At 45.8% G+C, this 22,765-nt stretch overlaps 1 pseudogene; it reads right to left on the reverse strand.

The window, feature by feature from the left end:
• The window catches only part of LOC126985865 (RNA-binding protein 25-like), a 43,772-nt pseudogene that overhangs the window by 14,710 nt on the left and 6,297 nt on the right, over positions 1 to 22,765 (reverse strand).

Raw genomic sequence — 22,765 nt, forward strand, 5'->3', positions numbered from 1 at the left:
TATATATATATATATATATATATATATATATATATATATATATATATATATATATCAGGTGACGATCGAGGGCCAGACAGACGGGCTGGTTGACGCTGAGCCGCCGCCGTGCCTGCAAGGTGTCCTTGATTGGCTGACAGGTGACGTGCAGTACCTGAGCGACCTCCTGGATCACTGGCCCGTGTTCTCCCTCGTCCTGCCCTTGAGAATTCTCAACGCCATTCTAAGGACACTCGGAGCTCCTCTACTGATCAACAACCCCTTTAGTGGAGCCCTGATCTTGGCAGCTTTAATGATCGAGAACATCCTGGTAGCTTTATGGGGTCTCGCCGCCCTTGTTGTCGCTATGCTGACGGCTATTTTCCTGCACCAGCCTCAGCATATTGTGTCAAGTGGTCACGTCACCCAGCATGCCCTCCTGCTCGGCCTCCTAGTGGGGAGTCGAATCATGCACGGGCAAGGTCATACTCACGCTGCCTGGGCCCACGCTTCATCTGCTGTCATTGTTGCTGTTACCTCTGCTGTCAGGTGAGGGTTTTTTTTTTTTCCCGCCACCTCAAGTATTGACAGTAGTATATTTATCACTTAAGTCCAAAACTGGATGCTACGTCTATGTACCCAACGATATCACTTGTTCTCATGCCTACAATTTTTATTCTTCAGAAGTTCTCACTATCTGGCTAAGACTTCATCAGCATTCAATTACTAAATACATGTTGTTTATCTCTAACTTAATTCTACCAACTATGCGAAATTCTTTGACTATTTGAATTCGAAAGCTGAGCACATCTTGAGTCTCTCCCATTATGAATCTTTATCCTAAGCGAGTCCAATGTTCACCACCAGCTTTGGGTTTTATCCTCTTTCAGTGGCCAGCCTGGTGTTCTAGAGCAGTTGGTTCAGCAACCTGCACGTAAATATCCCTGACCGCTTGGAAACACGCCCAGCACTCTAGATTTAGACGTCTTCCTAACCTCTGACGTTTCATCTGAATAAAACCTACACTGGCTGACGAAAGATGCATAGGCCTATAAGGTAGAATATGAATCATTCATCTGCCACTCTGGGTTTTATTCACATCAAGAAGATCACGTCAGCTTCATTATCCCAGTTTTCACCCTAACGCTGCAACATATTCTGTTACACTTTACTATCCGATCACCTTCCCCTTTCTGTCCTATGGATTCTAGCCCTGTTTCTATACTTTCATCTAGTTTACATTCAGACCGATCTATCTCCGCTGCGGTAGACGGTCATTGTTGTACCCTTAAACCTATCAACAGTACAGGGCTCTATTTGATCTCCCACTCTCTTTCAATAGTTAATTAATGACCTTTCCAAAGCAAAATGGTCTAACCACTCATGCCGATGATTACTCTGCACTACTAAACTTATTAAACAAGACCCTCTCAACAGGAATTACATAACTCAAAGCTGGAAGCTGCAGAACGCTTAACCTTTAACCTTGCCAATATTTTTTGACTGGGGCAGAGAACTTGGTATTCTTAAGTGGCTCAAAAACAAAATTTTTCAGCTGACAACTTAAAACAATCCCTCATTTTTCAATAACAACCAGCTGTCCCCTTCCTTTACACTAAACACTCTCGATCTATCCGTAATTCAAAATCTCATCTTAAAACTTTATATCTCAACTCTTGCTAAATCATCTTTCTCGAAGTTAGTCATTTTGTATAGTCTCCACCAGCTCTTTACTCTTTCCCAAATGCTGTCCACATACAAGGGCCTTGTCCACCCTCGGATAGGATACGTATCTCATGTGTGGGGGTATTCCACACACACAGCCCTTTTGTACAAGAAAGAGTCAAAGGCTTTTCGTTTCTTTAGCTTCCCTCTTCTTACTGACAGTCTTCTAACATTTTAATTTCACCGCAATGTTGCCTTCCTCTGTTTGTTTGTTTTTTTCATTTCATTTTTTCATACTAACTGCCTTCGTGGTCTAGTGGTCAGCGTGCCTGGCTACCACTCCGCGGGCCGGGTTCGAATCCCGGCCCGGGCAGTTGCTGTGCATCTCACCCAGCTGTTCATCCTCCCTTTCGTGCTGGTCGATATATGGGTACCTGGGAACATCTGGGGAAGATAATCTGTGGCAATCTCGGATTTCACATTGATCCGTGTTCCGGGGTAATAGGCGCACCTAGCATCACCAAATGTGGGGAACAAACTTGGCGGAGGGAGCGACTCTTTTTGTGCCTCAAGCGGCGATAGTGGGCTAAAGAGTAGCCTATCCGGATTTTTTGTTTTTATTTATAAATGATCCACGAGACATCCTGGAGTTAAATCAAAGTATGTGCTTATCTGGATCTGGATCTGGATTAATGATGCGCAGGGCACCTGTACAGGTGCATAACACATATTTGTGTTGGCTGTTGGGGGGACGGGGGAGCTATGCTAACTACATACCTCCACCTCTCCTGCGGTCCCGCTGCACACGACTTTTTACTCTATCTCATCCCTATTCTGTTCAAAATCCATATACAGGAGTTAACCAGCATCTTCGTTACTCCATCCCTTTCTCTGGTCAACTCTGGAACAGTCTTCATTTTCTGTATTTTCTTGAACATTTTCAAAAGGGAGTCTCGAGACACCCTCTAACCGAATCTCTCTCTCTCTCTCTCTCTCTCTCTCTCTCTCTCTCTCTCTCTCTCTCTCTCTCTCTCTCTCTCTCTCTCTCTCTCTCTCTCTCTCTCTCTCTCTCTCTCTCTCTCTCTCTCGGCTACTCAAGCTGTCCTCTTTACGGGAGCAGCGGTATTATCATTTCACACCGATAAAGCTTGCAGTAACATTCTTTATTTTTTCTCCATTTTTATCTATTCATTCTTAACTGTTTCTATTGCACTGATACACATGCCTTCCCCTGGTGTGCAATCTATGTGTACTGGATCCTTTGAGGAAGGTCTGCTACGGTTTGATGGACGAGGATATGGGGCGAGAAGAGTTATCAACGCCATTCCCATTATGTCTTCACAGGTAACACTTCGTAATTAACGTCATCTCTCCCTCCCCAGTGTGTTCACGGGTAATGCCGTGTCCACCCTACTCTCCCAGACCAACCTTCCGGGCCTCACTGTGGCCTATGTGCTCATTGGAACTCCACTTTGCGCCTCCATGGGGTTCAAAGACATCCCCGAGTCTCCTGGTGTCCCCGCAGCTGTTCCCGCAGCTCTCCCAGGCCTACCCGTCACACCAACTCCTGTCCCCGTCACCCAGGCCACCACACCCATCTTCATGATCGTCTCCAACCTCACTGTCACGCCTGCAGGTCACGCGAACAGTAGCCCTATGCGCCTGCAGTGGTCCACGGTGTGTGTGTGTGTGTGTGTGTGTGTGTGTGTGTGTGTGTGTGTGTGTGCACGTAAATATCTAACTAGGGCACCGTGTGAGTCCTGAAAAACTATCATTGTCCTTGCCTTTGTTGACTTTCGGAAAGCCTTTGATCTGGGTGACCACACCACTAATATCATCAAGGTCATAACCATTGGCATCTCCTCCAACCTGGCATTCTGGAGAACGGCTTCCTGACCGAGCGACTCCAGGCAGTGAGTTATCAAGGTACCACCTACCTACACCCTCAAGCCCTCTGTGCCACAAGAGACGCAAAATGGGCTTCTGTGATTTCTCGTCATTATCAATGCCACATTGCTGGACGCTCTTCAACACTGGAAATATGTGGATGACTCGACAGTTGGTGTCATCATTGACTTCACAGCCCCTGACTTCACGCCCCTACAAGACATCTTAAGCTGACTGTAGAGCTGGACTCTAGAGAACCACGTCACGATTATCACTGACAAGACGATGGTGGTGCATCTCAACATCACCACCGCCAGCCCTTATGTTTGGTCCTGATGAGCATTGCAATACCAAGTCCAGCGGTGCAGCTCTGGTCTCTGACACCCAAAGCCTGCAATTTTCAACCTCCTGGTTCTTGGAAAATTCATGAGAGAGCTGTTGGTGTTCCTGATACCAGAGCCGTGTGAACCAACACTAAAATTATAGCGAAAACTGTAGCATTAAAGTCAGCAAAAGCAGTGTGTCCCGCGAGGGGCACTGCTCTACTGTGGAGACGAATTTGGTGTAGAACATCTCATTCTCTTGAGTTTCACACATCTCAGTACCAGCGTACACTGCGGCAAGAGACATAAAACCAAAGATATGCCTCACTCGTATTATACGCTCATCAACCGGAGTAGCTTTAGTCACAAATGGATAGAGTTAGAGAGATAGGCAAAACCAGGCCCGGGGTTAACCTTCGGAGGGCTCTGCGTGTGGACCCCTGAAACGTCCAGAGCCTCTCGGACGATGATCGACTGCCAAACTATCAAATGAGCTCAGAAGCCTGAGGGTGGACATAGTGGCACTCTCCGAGACGAGGAGGCCTGGTAGTGGCGAGATCAGAAAGGGGGTGGGGGTACGCCTTCTACTGGTCCGGCATAAGCAATGGCTTCCGTCTCAAGGGGGTAGCTATGGGCATCTCTAGCCAACTGCTGCCATTTGGTGTTGAGGTTACTCCGGTTGATGAGCGTATAGTGTGAATGAGGCTGAAGCACACACTGAATTTCATGTCTTTTGTTGCAGTGTACGCTCCTACCGCGATGCGTGAAATGGAAGGAAAGGAAATGTTCTACGCCAATCTCGACTCCGTATTAGACCAGTGTCCTTCCCGGAACACACTCATGGTCCTGGGCGACTTCAGTGCTACTAATGGTACTGACAGGGTTGGCTACGAGCTATGTGTTGTTCCCCAGGGTTCTGGTACAAGGAACATCAACAGCTCTCTCCTCCTGAAATTAGAAAGATCCTGGAGGTTGAGAATTGCTGGTTCCTGGTACCAGAGACCAGAGCTGCACCGCTGGACTTCGTATAGTGATGCCGGAGGAGTAGCTAAAGAGATTGACCACATCCTCGTAAGTACTCGTTGTAGGATTCTTTAGAACTGCAGGGTTTACCGGAGTGTTGAGTTCTTTGGAGCTGATCATAGGCTTGTTGTTGCAAAATTCAGGATTCACATCAGGTCAAGAAGAATCTCGAGATGCAACAATACTGTGTTCCATCTCGAGAGGCTGAAGGACCTGGCATGTGCTCAAGAGTATGCAGTGACAGAATCAAATCGGTTCGATGTCCTCAGCGCCCTTGAGGACCCTGTGGAACGATGGGATACCTTCAAATGTGACTCTTCAAGCTACCAACGAGTGCATTGGAGAGCGCCCGAGATCTAGGAGTGGATTTGCCTCGGCGGAAACCTGGAGAATATTAAGGAGATTCGCGCTGTCAGATTTGCTGGGAATCGGGAACAATATAGGGCTGTCGCGTAGGACTAGAGCTCTTCTGTGGAGAGACAAGAAGAGGTATGTCAGGGGTCTAGCTGAGGAAGTCAAGGGCCATTTAAATGCAAATGACCTCCGACCTGCTTACCGAGCCCTAAAGAGGCTCAGCTTCATGTCTACCTCTCAGGTGAACGCTATCCGAACAGCTGATGGTAGCCTCGTGTCGGACATGGATGGGTAAAGGGCTCGTTGGGCTGAGTACTTTGAGCAGTTGTACACGGAGGACCCTCTAAGTGGATGGCTTCCAATTGCTGGGTTGCAGGTGGCTGATGCTGATCCACCCATCGACGAAAGCCCACCCTCTCTTGACGAGGTCTGAGAGGATGTGGCAATGTTGAGGGGTGGAAAGGCATCTGGTACCTGTAACATCAGTGCAGAGCTGCTCAAAGTTGGAGGTGAGGCCATGATCCGCAGGTTGGACGCGATCTTGACTGCTGTATGGCAGTCAGGTACCAATCCTCCAGACTGGAAGAGGGGGTTGGTCGTCCCTATCTGGAAAGGAAAGGGGACCGACAGGACTCCAACAACTACCGAGGCATTACATTGGTCAGTGTGCCATGCAAGGTGCTTGCCCACCTATTGCTTATGCGAATTCGCAGCCAGCTGCTGAAGCTGCAGAGACCTGAACAGTCTGGGTTCACGCCTAGTAAGTCGGCAACTGACCGTATCCTAGCGCCTCGCGTACTGGTGGAGCGCCGACGTGAGTTTCGACAAGGGATGCTTGAAGTCTATGTCGATCTCAAGAATACGTTTGACTCAGTGCATCGCGAGGCACTCTGGAATCTTCTGCGATTCCGTGGGATTCCTGCAAGAACTTTTGGTTTGCTAACTAGCCTGTATTCCGGGACTGAGAGTGCTGCGAAGTGTGGGGGGACTTGTTCAGCTTCTTTCCCGTGAATCCGGGAGTGAGGCAGGGCTGTGTTCTTGCCCCATTGCTTTTCAACACTTATATGGACTGGGTACTAGGCAGAGTTGTGGACCAGTCATTGTGGAACATCCATTGGTAATACCAGGGTCACTGACCTAGTCTTTGCCGATGATGAAGTAATCCTGGCGGAGTCGCTGGAGGTTTTGGTGATGGCTCTCGAGGCACTGCACGAGGAGGCGAAGTCTTTGGGACTTCAGGTCACCTGGGCCAAGGCCAAGGTACTGAGGTTTGGAGGTTTGCTAGATGAAATAGTACAGTCTGTTCATGCGTGTGGCGAGGACATTGAGATCTCGGAAAATTTCACATACCTTGGTAGCGTAGTTCAGAACAACGGTGAGTCTCGCCAGGAAGTCTTACGGCGGATTGGCTTGGCCCACGGTGTTATGGACTCGCTCAGCACGAGTATATGGCGTTGTCGATACCTGTGCAGAAGGACAAAGATCCGGATCTTCAAGTCCTTTGCCCCCCTTGTCTTACTCTATGGGCAGGATCTATTGAGCAAGTCAATAGATCCTGCCAGGAGGTACTCAGGATGGGACGGGGGCGTGCATGGAGACTTGCCCGGGAGGGCCCTCCGGACTTGGCGACGAAAGGTGGGTGAGGCGACGTGCCCCCCGGCGTATGCTACCATTGACTGATTGATTGATTGACATACTCACAAAAATAATATTTATTTTTAGCCTATTGAGTTTTGAAAATCTTGCTTTATCCAGTGATGTATGTAAGCAACATATGTCTATCTTTTGAAACAGTTCAGGGAGGATGAGATATATGAATACTGTCGGAGCTTACATGAGAGTGTTGGGTGGGGGAAAGCAGAGACCAGCAACTGGAGAGAACTCTCGCAGCCAACAGTCAATCAGCAGCAGTCTAAGTGATTCAATCAGGAATCACGGCCGAGTGAGATAGAGTGAGAGGGATGCAGGTGGGCAGCATCTGAGAGGTCACTCAGGTACCCAGGCTTAGTAATGAGGTGCTAAGCTCCTGGGCCGGCGAGACACAGGTGGTGGGTGCTGCCCGGTTGGTTGTTGTACCTGTTTCTGGGAGCCAGTGCACAGCGTTGATGAAGGTACCGTGCATCTTGCTCCAAACCTGAGTGACGAGGTTGCCACACTGCCTGCCACCTGAACTGACCTTCCCCTGCTGCTGGGCAGGGTTGGCATTGAAAAAACCCACCCAAAAAAACCCACCCAAAAAAACCCAAAAAAAAACACTCAAAAAAACCCGGTCCAAGTGGGTTTTTTTGGGTTTTTTAAAAATACATTTAACATAAAAAAGAAATTATAAATAACATCAAACAGGGGTTTTCTTTTAATCTTGAGATTAAGTTCCTGGTCTCATTTGCACTAATTATTTGGCTGCAGTATTTACAGGCTGCTTTCTGTTTTTCATTTTCTAAAATGTCAACTTCATTCCACTCAGCTGCCTTTTTTCTCCCACTATCAGCAGGCATTTTTGCTAACTGCTGTGGTCCTCTGATTCCTCTTCTGTCTGTATAATGGAAACAACACTGAGCCTCTGAGGAGTGAGGAGTAGGCTACTGAGTCAGCAGTAGCCAAGCCTGACCTGTTCAGTTCCTGTCCAGTTACCACTTACCCGTTACCGGTACCAGTACAGTACAAGTTCAACTTGTATCAACCAAGTGTCTGGCCTTCAGATAACACTTCAAACCTTTTATTTCACTTTAGATTACTTTTTTAAATGCTTATTTAAACTGATTTACATATAAATATGAATAATAAAAAAAAACAATAAAACCCAAAATAACCCAATAAAACCCAAAATAACCCAAAAAAACCCAAAAAAACCCAGTGGGTTGTGTTTTTTTAAAAAAAACCCGGGTTTTTTCCAACCCTGCTGCTTGGTGACCGAGATGGCGTCCTTCGGAGCTTGAGCGTGTCGGCGGTGACGCGGTGGATGACGAGGCGTTGGCGACACACAGCTCTCACTGCCCTTCCAGCACCACTAACACACTGCACTCACTGTATGTCTGCATAATGTCACAACATTTCACAAGTGTTCTGTGGAATAATGAGTTCCTTGAAAAAATGGGAAGGGGCGGAGGAATGGGGAGCGAAGGAGAAGGAAAAGGGTCAACAGGCTGACCCTGCGGCTGCTATGGGGAGTGCCATGTGACACGTCTTGGCCTCGTGAGTGTGTGTGTGTGTGTGTGTGTGTGTGTGTGTGTGTGTGTGTGTGTGTGTGTGTGTGTGTGTGTGTGTGTGTGTGTGTGTGTTACAAGTGTTTATGTTTCAGGTGTTGCTAACTACAGGTGTATTTGTTCCCCCAGGTGCTGCAGGGCGTGGTGCGCGGGGCGGGACAGGTGTATGGGTGTCAGGGACTCGTCTCCTCGTGCCTCATCCTGGCGGCCCTCCTCGTCTTCTCCCCCACCGCCTTCACCCAAGCCATCCTAGGCACCACAACCGGCGTCCTCTTTGGTAACGTCGGTCGCCAAATCAATAGTGTGTAGTTATATTAGTGTGCAGTTAGTGAGTATCTTAGTGAATCCGGGCCATGATCCTTATTGTTACCCTTCACAGCCTTATTACACACACTCTGGCCGCCCTTTTCACCTAACTAACACCCTTCAAAACCTTACACACACCCTGGCCGCCCTTTTCACCTCCTAACTAACACCCTTCAAAACCTTACACACACCCTGGCCGCCCTTTTCACCTCCTGACACCTTTCACAACCTTACATACACCCTAGCCGCCCTTTTCACCTTCTAACTGACACCCTTCACAGCCTTACACACACCCCGGCCGCCCTTTTCCCTTCCTAACTGACACCCTTCACAACCTTACATACACCCTAGCCGCCCTTTTCACCTTCTAACTGACACCCTTCACAGCCTTTACCCCAGCCTTTTCCCTTCCTGACACCCTTCACAACCTTACATACACCCTAGCCGCCCTTTTCACCTTCTAACTGACACCCTTCACAGCCTTACACACACCCTGGCCGCCCTTTTCCCCTCCTAACTGACTATGTCTGGTGGGAGCGAGAGGGTGGTGTGTGACGCTGTGGCTGGTGAGACGGCTGACGAAGGTGCAGTGGAGGGTGGAGGCGTGGCCGATGGGGTGGCAGACGTTACAGTCGAGTTGGTGAATTCTCTCTTGAAGAGAATAGAGGAGATGGAGAAGAATGTGGAGGCCATGAGGAAGGAAAATCGAGTCCTCCGTTCATCAGGTCCTCAGTCAGGCGATGTACATAGTACACCGTCTGCAGATGGGGGCTGGCAGGTGGCTGAAAACCGTGGGAGCCGCCTCAAGCTGAAGAGGTCCACTCCTGTGGGTGTGGAGTGCCGCAACTCCTTCCAGGCTCTTTCTGAGCCGAGAGAGGAGGAAGCAGTAGAGACCATGTTGCCTCTCTTTCTATCTTCTATCGATATTTTCAAGCTGACTGCTCTTCTGAACTTGCTAACTGCATGCTTCCCCCCCTCCCGTGGCCCCGCTGCACACGACTCAAACTCATCCCTTTGCTGTCCAAATCCCTTACGCACGAGTTAATCACCATCTTCACTCTTTCATCCCTCACGCAGATAAACTCAGGAACAATCTTTCTTCATCTGTATTTCCTCCTGCCTACGACTTGAACTCTTTCAAGAGGAGGGTATCAGGACACCTCTCCTCCCGAAATTGACCTTTCTTTCGGCCACTTCTCTTAACTCTTTTACAGGAGCAGCGAGTACCGGCCTTTTTTTTAGTATTTTCCTTTTGTTACCTTGAGCTGTCTCCTCTGCTGTAAAAAAAAAAAAAAAAAAAAAAAGTAATTCTTGCTGAAACACATTACAATATATAGGTGAGGTGGGGGTAATCCGAACTACTAAGGGAAAAATATTTATTAAAAATCAGAAAAACAATTCTATTGAAAAACATTGGTTGGAAAATATACCTCTGGTACAGGGTTATCTTGGTGATTTTTTTTCAAAACTGTAAGAAATATACACGGTTCACAGTTAAGGTTTTTTCAAAGGGGTACGACTGTCCGCGTCACCCCCACAATAGGGGATGTTCCAAACTTGGTAAAGGGGTGATAAAAACACCACCATTTTTACTAATATAATGAATCAGAATATTGTTTTAAATGTTATCCTCAAATAAAATATTGAAAGCAAATGAACAAAGAATATTCAATCACAACAAATTAAACTAGTTGTAATGGATTCACAAACAGTTTCATATTGCATACCAGGTATACTTATTGGAAGCTTGTATAAAACCAAGTACATTTTATAGTGTTTGGATACATGGTTTTTGTTTGGGATGAATGTGCATTTAAATGGGATTCAAATAGGGAGTAGACCGAACTGTTCGATATATCCCCGATGTACTTAAGTACTGTAGCCAGCCATGAGGAACCAAGAAATGGCTGGACTGCATAATTTTTCAGCAGATATCATGGTAGATACATAGTTGTCACTAATAACAGTCATACCACTGGAATCAGCACACTTTCGCAGTCACGAAACACTTATATGAGAAACGTGAAATATAACATCAAGCATCGAAAAAATCTAAAAATTCACCTGACGGTCTGACGACTCGCGTAGTTAACAAAAGTCTGCCGTCATCTTGAAGCTTCCCATTTTCTTCTTTTAAATTATTGGGCTAACTACTTTATTATTATTAAGGGGGGGGGGATATTATGACACCTGTTCGCTACACCCCCCTTGGTCGGTATACCCCCACATCACCTACAGTGCATACGCATCGTGGGAAAACCCTTAATTAAACATACCAATGCCCTATACATGTAGTCAACCAATCAATAGACTCATCTATCCACTTATAAATAACTTGACTTGTTAACTTCCTTATCTAAATGTACACCTCCTTGCCAGGGGCGTTGCTGGACGAGCCGCCCTACGCCGCCCTGTATGCGGGTCAGTACGGTCGACACAGCCTCCTCACAGCCGTCTCTCTGGGCGGGTTCTTTTTCGTGTTTAATTTCTATTCAAGTATGGCAGGCGTGTTTGGAGGAGTCCTTGCTACAGTGCTCTTTCGCGCTCTCTTGAAGGTACGACTTTCTTTGGTGGGTTATTTTAAGGGGAGCTATGGTAGTGTGTGTGTGTGTGTGTGTGTGTGTGTGTGTGTGTGTGTAACCCACTGATACCCTAAATTTTTCGTTTACACCTCAACACGTAAAAACAATTCATTTTCATTCCTGACGCTCTACTCACACACTATATAGACACACCAGTTTCCTTTCAGACCATTCTATTTCTGCTGTGGTAGACGGTCACTGTTCTTCCCTTAAATCTATTGACAGTGGTGTCCCACAAGGTTCTGTCCTATCTCCCACTCTCTTTCTGTTGTTCATTGATGATCTTTCCAAAACGAACTGTCCTATCCATTCTTACGCCGATTCAACGCCTCAAAAACACAGTTTCTCCACCTATCCACTCGACAGTCTTCCAAACAACTATCCCCTATTCTTTGACAACACTCAGCTATCACCTTCTTCAACACTAAACATCCTCGGTCTATCCTTAACTCAAAATCTCAACTGGAAACTTCAAATCTCGTCTCTTGCTAAATCAACTTCCTCAAGGCTTGGCGTTCTGTACCGTCTCCGCCAGTTCTCCCAAGCACAGTTGCAGGGGGCCTCGTCCGCCCTCGTATAGAGTATGCATCTCATGTGTGTGGGGGGGCTCCACTCACATATAGCTCTCCTTGACAGAGTGGAGTCAATGGCTCTTCGTCTCATCAGCTCTCCTCCTCATACTGATAGTCTTCTACCTCTTAAATTCCACCGCCATGTTGCTTCTCTTTCTATCTTCTATCGATATTTTCATGCTGACTGCTCTTCTGAACTTGCTAACTGCATGCCTCCCCCCTCCCGCGGCCCCGCTGCACACGACTTTCTACTCATGCTCATCCCTATACTGTCCAAACCCCTTATGCAAGAGTCAACCAGCATCTTCACTCTTTCATCCCTCATGCTGGTAAACTCTGGAACAATCTTCCTTAATCTGTATTTCCTCCTGCCAACGACTTGAACTCTTTCAAGAGGAGGGTATCAGGACACCTCTCCTCCCGAAATTGACCTCTCTTTTTGGCCACTCCTTTGCCCTCTATTCAGGAGCAGTAAGTAGCGGGCTTTTTTTTTTCTTTGCGCCCCAGGACTGTCTCTTTAGCTGTAAAAAAAAAAAAAAAAAAAAAACTATGGATAGTAAACTATTGCTGCTTAAGTTTTAACCTATCACCACTAAACTAGTAACCAATCAAATGTTAAGACTGTTGCTAAAATAGTAGAGTAAAATAGTAATAGACCTGTTTATTGTTGCTAAAATAGTAACCCATCACTTCTGAAATAGTAACCTATCACCACTGAAATAATAACCTATTAATAGTAAGGATAGTAGCCTATTGCTGCAACTTATTGCAGCTAAAATAGTAACCTATTTACCTATCACTACTAAATTAGTAACCTATCACATGTTGAGATTATAACCTATTGTCACTAAAATTGTGACCTATTATGTACTGTTAAACAGTAACTAATCTCCACAAAAATGGTAATCTAGAGTGGCTAAGCTTACCATAAGTTGGAGTATATTGACACACTCTGGGTACTTTTCTGGGTAATACTAGGAATATATATATTAACGCCAAACAGTTTATTGTAGTATTGTGTATTAAAGCTTATGGAGCTACTGTGACATACAGAACCTTTGAAAATTGTGCAAAGGTTTTGTTTTTCTGAACATTTTTTTATATGGCTGTCCCAAAATACCCCAAATTTGGGGGTAATTTAAAACGGCTTGCATTATAATGGACATGATACAACATAAGAATTTTAATTCCTTGGCTCTAATAGTAAAACCTGAATTATATTTTCAATAAAAGAACTTAACAAATTGTTCCATACATAACCAATGTACATCTTTTTTGTGCCAGATGCAAGAAAAATATTTGTACTAACAGATCAGCAGTTCACCCAAACAATTCTTGAAAGCAAACACACCCTTGTTTATCAAACGTTTCTCTAATTTATAGGCCATAATATCATAGCTAAGGAATTTCATCCTTGATCTATAGATATTTCAAATTTACAAAGCCTCTCACAGGATCAGTGACTGAGCCATCTGTTAGCTGAAGTCAAAGAGGTTGAGAAAGGAAAGGGAGGCTTTCTGAGATGAGCAGAACTGGAAATAGAGAGATTAGTGGTGGGGTTATAGCTACTAATGGTCCAGCCAGAGCAATATGGTGCTCACTACAAGAGAATAGCTACAGCCATTTCAAGCCAACTGCAGTCCTCTGCTGTTGGGGTTACTCCAGTTGATGAGTGTATGATGCTGGTGAGGTTGAAGCACACCTTGGGCTTCACATCTCTCATTGCAGTATCTAGCCTACCAGGACACTTCAACTCTATAGTCAATCAGTGCCCCAGACATGACACACCAACTGTCTTGAGCAACTTCAGCGCATCCACTGTCACTGGCTATGAGTTATGTATTGATCTCCATGGGTCTGGCACCAGATATGTAAGCAGGTCTTTAAACTTTGCAAAGTCCAGAAAGCTGAGGATTGTTGGTTCCTGGTTCCAGAGAGGTGAGCCTTATCACTTGACTTGGTATAGCAATGATGGTAGTGTGGCAAAGGCAACTGATCACATCCCTAATTAGTACTCACCTATTTGAAGGAGGTGAACTCACCTATTTGAAAAATAGTGGGGAATCAAGAAGCTAGGCTTCTTGTGTGAACCCCACCTCTAAAGACTTGTCAGCCATATTGTACCTAGGTCGTTGTTGCTATATGTCTGTCGTATCTCTGCTTAAAAATGGCTATAGTTGGCACTGTCACTACACTCTCAGGGAGTACATTCCATTAGTTCACCACTCTGTTAGGGAACCAGTTGCGTTTCAGTGCAAGACTACTGATTTCAAGAGCTTCAGCGAGTGGCCACATAAGTTGTTGGTGTTTCTCTGGAAAAACCTGGTGTACAGGATATTCATTGGAAGATCCTTCAGAACTGTAAGGTCTTCCAGTGCTGAGTCATTTGCAGCTGATCACAGACTTGTTGCAAAACTGAAGATATGCATCAGGTCCAAGAAAAACTAAAGATGCAACCCTCTGGGGTTCCATCTTGAGAAACTGAGGGACCAGGCGTGACCTCAGGAGTATGCGGTGGCAGTCTCAAATTGGTTTGAAGTGCTTGGGACTCTGGAGGACCCTGGGGAGTTGTTGGATACATTTAAACGTGAAACTGTCAAAGCTGCTGAGGAGTGCATTGGAGAGCGCCCAAGGTTTAGGAATGGCATTGCCTCGAGGGCGACACTGGAAAATATACTAGTTAAGTCATGCTGCCTGACTGGTTGGGAACTCAGACCAATAAAGGACTCTGGCAAGAAGGACTAGAACCCTTCTGAGGAGGGATAAGAGGTATGTCTGAGGTCTCACTAAGGATGTCAAGAGTTGTCATCATGTAAACAACCTTAGACCTGTCTTTCAAGCTCTGAAGAAGCTCAGCCCCATATCCACACCTCAGACGAGAGATGAGTACCGTAGTATCTGAATGGCTTATGGGCAAATAGCATCAGATGCGAATGGGTGCCAGATTCGTTCAGACGAGTACTTTGTGACCCCCAAAGCGGACAGCTCCCTCTGACTGGTTTGCAGATGGCAACTGTTGATCCACCAAAAGCTTCACCCTCCCTTGCAGAGGTGAGAGGAGCTGTGAGGAAGATGAAGGGTGGAAAAACAAATGGGATCTGTAATATATGAGCAAAGATGCTGAGACCCAGGGATGAAGCCATAATCCACTGGTTGCATGCGGTGCTGTCTGCCGTGTGGCAGTCCAGTGTTATTCCTCCTGACTGCAAAGGGGGGCTGGTTTTCCCTATCTGGAAAGGGGAAGGGGACCAACAGGACTGCAACAACCACCACTGTATTACATTCCTGAGTGTGCCGTGCAAAGTGTTCACTCATCTACTGCTGATGTGAATTTGATCTCATCTGCTTAAGTTTCTGAGGCCTGAACAATCTGGGTACATGCCCAGTAGGTCAACAACTGGCCACATCCTAATGTTTTGCACCCTTGTGAAATGCCAACTTAAGTTTCCAAAGAGGCTACTCGCAGTCTAAGCAGATCTCAAGAAGGCTTTTGAGTCAGTGCATTGTGAGGCACTCCAGAACATTGCAGATCTGCAGGATTCCTGCAAAAATTATTAACCAGATGACTGGCCTTTACTCTGAGACTGAGAGTGCTATGAAGCATGGAGCAACTGTCTCCGACTTCTTTCCTGTTAATTCAGGAGCAAGGCAGGAGCCATCACTTTTCAACACTTGCTTGGACTGGGTATTAAGAAAAGTTGTCAATCTTGTCAATCAAAGTCAGTGAAGAGCATCTGCCAGTGGAGGAGGCGGTGGCTGAGTGGTCAGCATGCGGGTGCTGCATCCTTATGGACCCTGGTTTGAGTCCTACCCGCTGCTACAAGCTGACATTTTTCAGTCATCACCAAGTGCCCTAAGACTACCAACATGCTGTCCTGAAGACCACCTATCAGTCTGGACTCTAGATTCTCTCAAAATGAGTATCAAATATGAACTCCGGGGGAGAGCATGAGCCAAGCAAGATGGCGCCACTATAAACACTTGCCTATACCACAACAGGCTACAGTCAACCACCAAGCCACACCAAGAAAGACTACTGGCACCATAAGCAAAATGTTAAAAAGATGAAAAAAACATAAAGGTCACGTCACGGTGTTTTTGCCCATGATGCACTTCTCACGGAATGACTAGTGGTCCTGGTGATGGCTCTTTAAATGCTACATGAGGAGGCAAAGCCACTGGAACTGAAGGTCTCCTGGGCCAAATCTAGGTCCAATCATTTAGAGGCTTGAAGGTTCACACACTTTATGTAGTCTGTTCATGCATGTGGTGAGGATATCAAGGTTACCAAAAGTTCACATTCCTTGGTGGTGTAGTGCATAACAATGATGGCTCTTACCAGGAAGTCACTCGATAGACTGGCCTAGCTCACAGTGTTATGGACTCACTCAGCATGAGTATATGGTATTGTCAATATCTTTGCAGGTGGATTAAGACTCAAGGCTTTAGGTCATTCTTGCTCCCTGTCTTACTGCATGGCTGTGAGACAAGGAACTGAATAGTGACTTAGAGAGGCATGTCAATGCCTTTGGTTACCAGGTGCCTTCAGAGGATCATGGAGTGTCGCTGGAATGACTTCACGCCAAACCAGGAACTAAATCAAGCCTTGTTATCAGCTTAGTCCATGAATGCCAACCCCAGCTAGGTGGACACATGGTACACTTCCCAGAATTGTTTGGAATGAGACAACCTTAAGTGGAGGAGACCAATGAGATCCCCATGTTCCTCATGGCTTGGGGAAGTTGGTCATTCTTGCCAAGAGTGGTTTAGAATGAGAAGGGTAACTGCATGGGGACTTGCTCAGAGGGACCATTGAGGGTTGAGGTAGCAGGTGAGTGAAGCAATGCCCCCCCTGACATGTGCTCACTTTTAGCCTTGTTGACCAATGACCGTTGATGAGGTTTCAGGCCACACTCCGCTGCTTGCACACCACTCCATAAGGCTGTCAACAATTACGATGTTAGCCTCGTATGATAGGGTTTTCCTCAGGTAGTCCACTGTGAATACTTTCTTGTTTTTATCTGATACAATTACTTTACTGACATAATAGTATGTCTTTTTTTATATAGGTAATTCAGACCACCAAAGCACTCCAGATCAAAGCCTCCCACATCAAGGAGAGTGTATCCTCTACCTTTATTGCATTTTCTTACATCACTCTTAGTTCAATTTTACCTTTGATACTAACTACAAATCTACAAGCATCTGTAGAGGTTTAAGGTTGTAGTTTCCAAAATCCTTCAAACATAAGTTTTTAGTAAATATGGAGCATATATTCAATATCAATTTGAAGTTCATAAAGCATACTTTTATGTCCCCCATGTTGGTTTAAAAGTGCTTACCACATATTCCATTCTACTTAAAACCAAAATACGCCTCCGTGGTCTCGTGGTCAGTGTACCTGGCTTCTACTCCGTGGGCCCGGGTTCGAATCCCGGCCCAGGCAGTCATCGTGCAGCTCACCCAGCTGTTCATCCTCCCTCTCAGGCTGGTCGATAAATGGGTACCTGGGGAAACCTGGGGGAGGTAAACTGTGGTAACCCAGATGTCACACTGGCCCTGTGTCCCGGGGTAATGGGCTCCCTCCCACCACAGGCTCAAGGGCCAATGTTACGGAGATGAGCACCGAGGCCACACGCTGCTACAGCGTATGCCCCCAACTTTACCTACCTACCTAAAACCAAAGCGCCTTCAGCAAAGTTACATTTTAAGATGAGAAATTTGGCTATCAAGTTTCATGCCTACAGTAGCATTGCAACTTGTTGAGATGGAGAGACGTATTTCCTTGTTAGAAGGATGAGTTTAAAGGTCCAGATTTAAAGGGCACCCTGAGGAGGAATTAATTTTTTTTTAATATTTATAATTCATCAAACTGTTCTGAAATCAATGCTCTAACCTCTCCAGTTAAAGGGGTAATGGATTTGATGATCTATAACACATTTATTTATTTATAATTAAAGTTTTCATTGATGTCCCAAAGTACCTTGCTTGTCACAAATTCCCCAAAAATATGGTACTTACTTGTTAACACTATAATAGCAACATAATGCAAATAGAATATTAACCTATTATCACTAAGGATGGTAACCTATTGCCAAAGAAATAGTAAGCTATGGGCACTAAGGACAGTAACCTAATGCTGCCAAGATGGTAATTTATCGCTGCTAAAACAGTAAGCTATTGCCCCTCAATCAGCTGCACAGATCTCTAAAAACGAGAAAATTGCAATGAAAAGCATTACTAAACTGATGAAAAAGGCGTTGGAATCCATCAGGAAATATCATGTCAGCCACCAGTGATCTGGGTGTAGCACTATAGTATTGGACCGTATTTTTAAACATCGACGTTCACACTCACATTTTTGACAAGGCTTTCGTAGGATTTCTGGGTATTTCCATGAGTACTTTTATGACCCTGGTGAAAGTTTGGGGTAAAACTACAGAACAACAATATACTTCTCCCCCTCCACCACCCCAGCCCCCCTACCCCCCAACACAAGCCTGGGGACCTGTGGGGAACTGGGGTTTTGGAGGGAGAAGGCAAAATCACTGAAAAATGGGCTTCCAAAATTTCCCTAAAAAAAATCCCTAAAATAGTTAAAATTTCCTGATCTCGAAAGTAAGGAAAGTCCCTAACGTATACTCTTGTAATCTATTATGATAAAGCTTCTATAACATGAACCTACAAAACTACTCATTATAATCCGATCAATCTCTTTCTCAGCCTTTGGGAATACTTGATGTAGGAGTCAGAAGCATCAAATATGGAGGTTCAGACAAAGATGGGGAGGAAAATCACTTAGAACAATATCGAACTAATACCATACCAAACTGCGTGAGTATATGAGGAAGTGGTTTTATTTACGCTTAATTTATAACCTTGAATAATATGCTACTTACTTTTGAAGACTTCCTGGCCATGGCGTCCGGCGCGAGCAAGGATGGGCAGCTGCCTCCCTTGGAAGTCTGTCTGTCTGTCTGTTGGAAGTCTGTCTGCCTGTCTGTTGGAAGGTTGTCTGTCTGTGTCTGTTGGAAGTTTGTCTGTGTCTGTTGGAAGTTTGTCTGTCTGTCTGTTGGAAGTCTATCGCTCTGTCTGTCTGTTGGAAGTCTGTCTGTCTGTCTGTATCTGTTGGAAGTCTTGGAAGTCTGTCTTTGTCTGTTGGAAGTCTTGGAAGTCTGTCTGTCTATCTGTTGGAAGTCTGTCTGTCTGTCTGTGTCTGCTGGAAGTCTTGGAAGTCTGTCTGTCTGTCTGTTGGAAGTCTGTCTATCTGTGTCTGTTGGAAGTTTGTCTGTCTGTCTGTGTCTGCTGGAAGTCTGTCTGTCTGTCTGTTGGAAGTCTGTCTGTCTGTGTCTGTTGGAAGTCTGTCTATCTGTGTCGGTTGGAAGTTTGTCTATCTGTGTCGGTTGGAAGTTTGTCTGTTGGAAGTTTGTCTGTCTGTCTGTGTCTGTTGGAGATCTGTTTCTGGGCTTGTCTGGGCGTTTCAAGCTTGAAGGAAGGTTTCAAGGCTGCGTTACGTCCTCAACACAGGACAATGATGAAATGGCGAGTCTTCACCCCACAATTCAATCACGTATAACTTCGGAGCAGCAGAACTCATGTGCGCGAAAATTAGCTCACACTATATAACAACTTTTTGTCCTTAATGGAAACGGGTCATTCCGTCCGTGGCTTGACACCAGGCCATTTTATCACTCTGCTTGCCATGTTCACGCTGCCGGACAAACGCAGCTGTATTCGGACAGAGTTCCGTACCTTTGCATCGCTACTAGATGGCCGTACTCCGAACATCATATTTTCCGGTTTTCGACTCATAGCAAGTGAATAAAAACATCATTCAGGGAAGATAATACGATAGATATAACTAATTTCTAATGAAAATTCATACATTGAGATCTTAGCCGTAATGGATGGGTCTGCGGCGGTAATACAAGTCAAACCCGAGAAGTTTCGGGTCCCTACAATAGTCGATCGGTTTAGGGGCCGTATTACAAGTCCATGGAATCCGAGAAGTTTCGGGTCCCTACAATAGTCGATCGGTTTAGGGGCCGTATTACAAGTCCATGGAATCCGAGAAGTTTCGGGTCCATACAATAGTCGATCGGTTTAGGGGCCGTATTACAAGTCCATGGAATCCGAGAAGTTTCGGGTCCATACAATAGTCGATCGGTATAGGGGCCGTATTACAAGTCCATGGAATCCGAGAAGTTTCGGGTCCATACAATAGTCGATCGGTTTAGGGGCCGTATTACAAGTCCATGGAATCCGAGAAGTTTCGGGTCTATACAGAATTATTCATCCCGAACTCAGTAGGGATCGATCCGAAACTTCTTGGATTGGACTCATTAGTACGACCCCTAAACCAACCTTTACAGGGACCCGAAACTTCTCGGATTTGACTTGTAATATGGCCCGTAGTGCCAAGGACGCCGTTAAATGCCTTGAAATGCGACTGAACTGAGTGCTACCACAAAGGGAGTGATTATTTTATTTGTTTTGTCTATTCGATTCATTTATGAAGAAATTTTCATTCTGTCAAATGTATGACATTTAGGAAGATGCCAAGCGGTATGTGAACTACGTGGAGGGTTAGTTGACACATAAAGCGGAGGGTAACAGGTTGACTGGCTAACTTTACGCACGCAGTCCTCAGCATTTAAGGTGACCTTTCACATCCTGTCTGCTTGAGAGATGTATAAAAGGCTGCGCTCAGAATGTCAATGCAGGCCCGTAGTTTTAGTAGATTTTTTGGGGGGGCTAAAGGGCATCAGTTCTTAGAGGGTGGCGAGCGAAGCAAGCATGCCCAGGTGGAGGAAGTTCATTGAAAGATAAGCACTTTGAGGTCCCGTGGTAGAGTCTCTGCCTTGCGCTTCGGCGGGGTGTTGGAGCGTGGGTTCGAGACCTATCAGTTATCATGGGGCTGGAAAGGTGGGCTCTTTCCGACACCCTCAGCCCCGTTGTTGGGCCTCCTCCTTGAAAGAATTGGGCATCTCTCTACCAGCCGTCTGGGGGGTTGCGCGGCATGCACCGCCTTCCTCCATTGGGGTAGTATCCCCAACGAAATACCAAAAAAAAAAAAAAAAAAAAGCATGCCAATCTGTAACGTTGCTCCGTTGGTGCTCCAGCTGTATTGCCTCTGCAGCGTCACTTCCTTGGTTGGTTAATAATGGCTGGTGTGATGTCTTTTCCCTTGTTTTCCAAAAGCTATATTGTATTTCCTTTGCTATCTTCTATGGCTTTATACTATTTATCCTTCCTCACCCCACATTACTTTCTTCCCCCTTCCACAGAGCCCTCTAGCGGTCCTCAGCACCCCTCATGTGATCGCCACTCTCGTATTCCTCCACGCCAGGCTCCAGGGGGGACTCCTCAAAAGGGTGGACCTCATCTACATTACCTTCCCAGAGATGCATAGAAGATTGTTTCATCCTGGTAATGCTGTGGAGGACTGTGTATTTCCGTAATTTTGTGTATTAGTAGTAGCAGTAGTAGTAGTTTCCTAGTAGTAGTTGCCTAGTAGTAGTAGCCTAGTAGTAGTAGTAGTGTAGTGCGGCGACTATGCCTGATGAACGAGCCTCCCATAACCCACTTAAACAGGGAGGTACCTCTTTAGCCGACTCGGTAATGAGTGGCTCTCCCGTCACGCTGGTCGCGGGTTCAGTCCAAGGCAGCCGGCGAATATCCTGATCTTGATCAATTTCCCGTGTGTTTCGATACACGCAGGGGCTTGTTGGAAAATAGAGGAAATAGAAAAAGAAAATCCTGGGGCATGACAGTAGTAGTAACTAGTAGTAGTAGTAGTTGTAGTAGTAGCAGTAGACGTAGAATCTGTTGTTTTAATAGTAGATGTACTGTTTATTATAGAAGCAGCAACAGCAGCAGTAGTCGTAGTTGTAGTAGTGGTAGTAGAAGTGGTGGTGGTAGTGGTGGTGATGGTGGTGGTGGTGGTCAAGGGAGGTGGTGGTGATGATGATATAAATCTCTCTCTCTCTCTCTCTCTCTCTCTCTCTCTCTCTCTCTCTCTCTCTCTCCTCCAGCTCCTCCTCCTCCTCCTCCTTCCCCCCAACCCTTGACGTCAGTGCCATCCGCCACACCCCGGCCCAGCTGTATGCCTGATATTACCACTGAATTCTGATTAGCGATAAGGTATTCTAGTCGTGTATTCGTTACTAGTGTTTTACAGAGGAGTTGCGTTGATCCTTATTGTTAACAGTAAAGACTTGATCACATATTATGCTATTCACATTACCTTGGCCATTGAGCCCCTCCCTCTTCCCTAATAAGCGTAGGCCAGTAAGCAGCACAAAAGCACGCAACAGCCTCCAGTTAAGGATGCAAGCAATTGATAGATGATAAGAGGTGAAACTTACAGGCAGCGCCACACGCGGCCACCAGAGGTACTTTTCCTGGTGAACTCGGTTCCGTTTTCTATTTTGTGATTTCGGAATACTGCTATTATACCAGTAATTGTTTGAGGCCAAATGTCCAAACATGGTACCTGCTGGACGGAAAAAAGATAAATTACTCATTGCTTGTATATAGGTTTTAGGGTTTACGTTTGTGTATGGTAGCCTATACGCTCACTGGGTGCCGAATGTATACGCGAGCCCGTATCTATCTCGTGAACGGCAGGAAACAACATAAGAAGTTTCGTCTCCTCAATATTTCGCTCATGGATGTATTTTGCTTTCTAGCATTTTTAGTATAATTTGATGTTGAATGAGTATTATTTCTGAAGGTGTGGTTATTTCGACGTCTGGTCATTCCTTTACACACACGGTCCTGCGGTAGACAACGTTGCGAACGGATAGTCAAAACGGTCTATTACTCGGGTGGCGTGGGCGGACCTTAATCGGTAAGCTATAGTGAAAAGA

The sequence above is a fragment of the Eriocheir sinensis genome, chromosome 60, assembly GCF_024679095.1.
Source record: "Eriocheir sinensis breed Jianghai 21 chromosome 60, ASM2467909v1, whole genome shotgun sequence".
Taxonomy (NCBI): Eukaryota; Metazoa; Arthropoda; class Malacostraca; order Decapoda; family Varunidae; genus Eriocheir; species Eriocheir sinensis.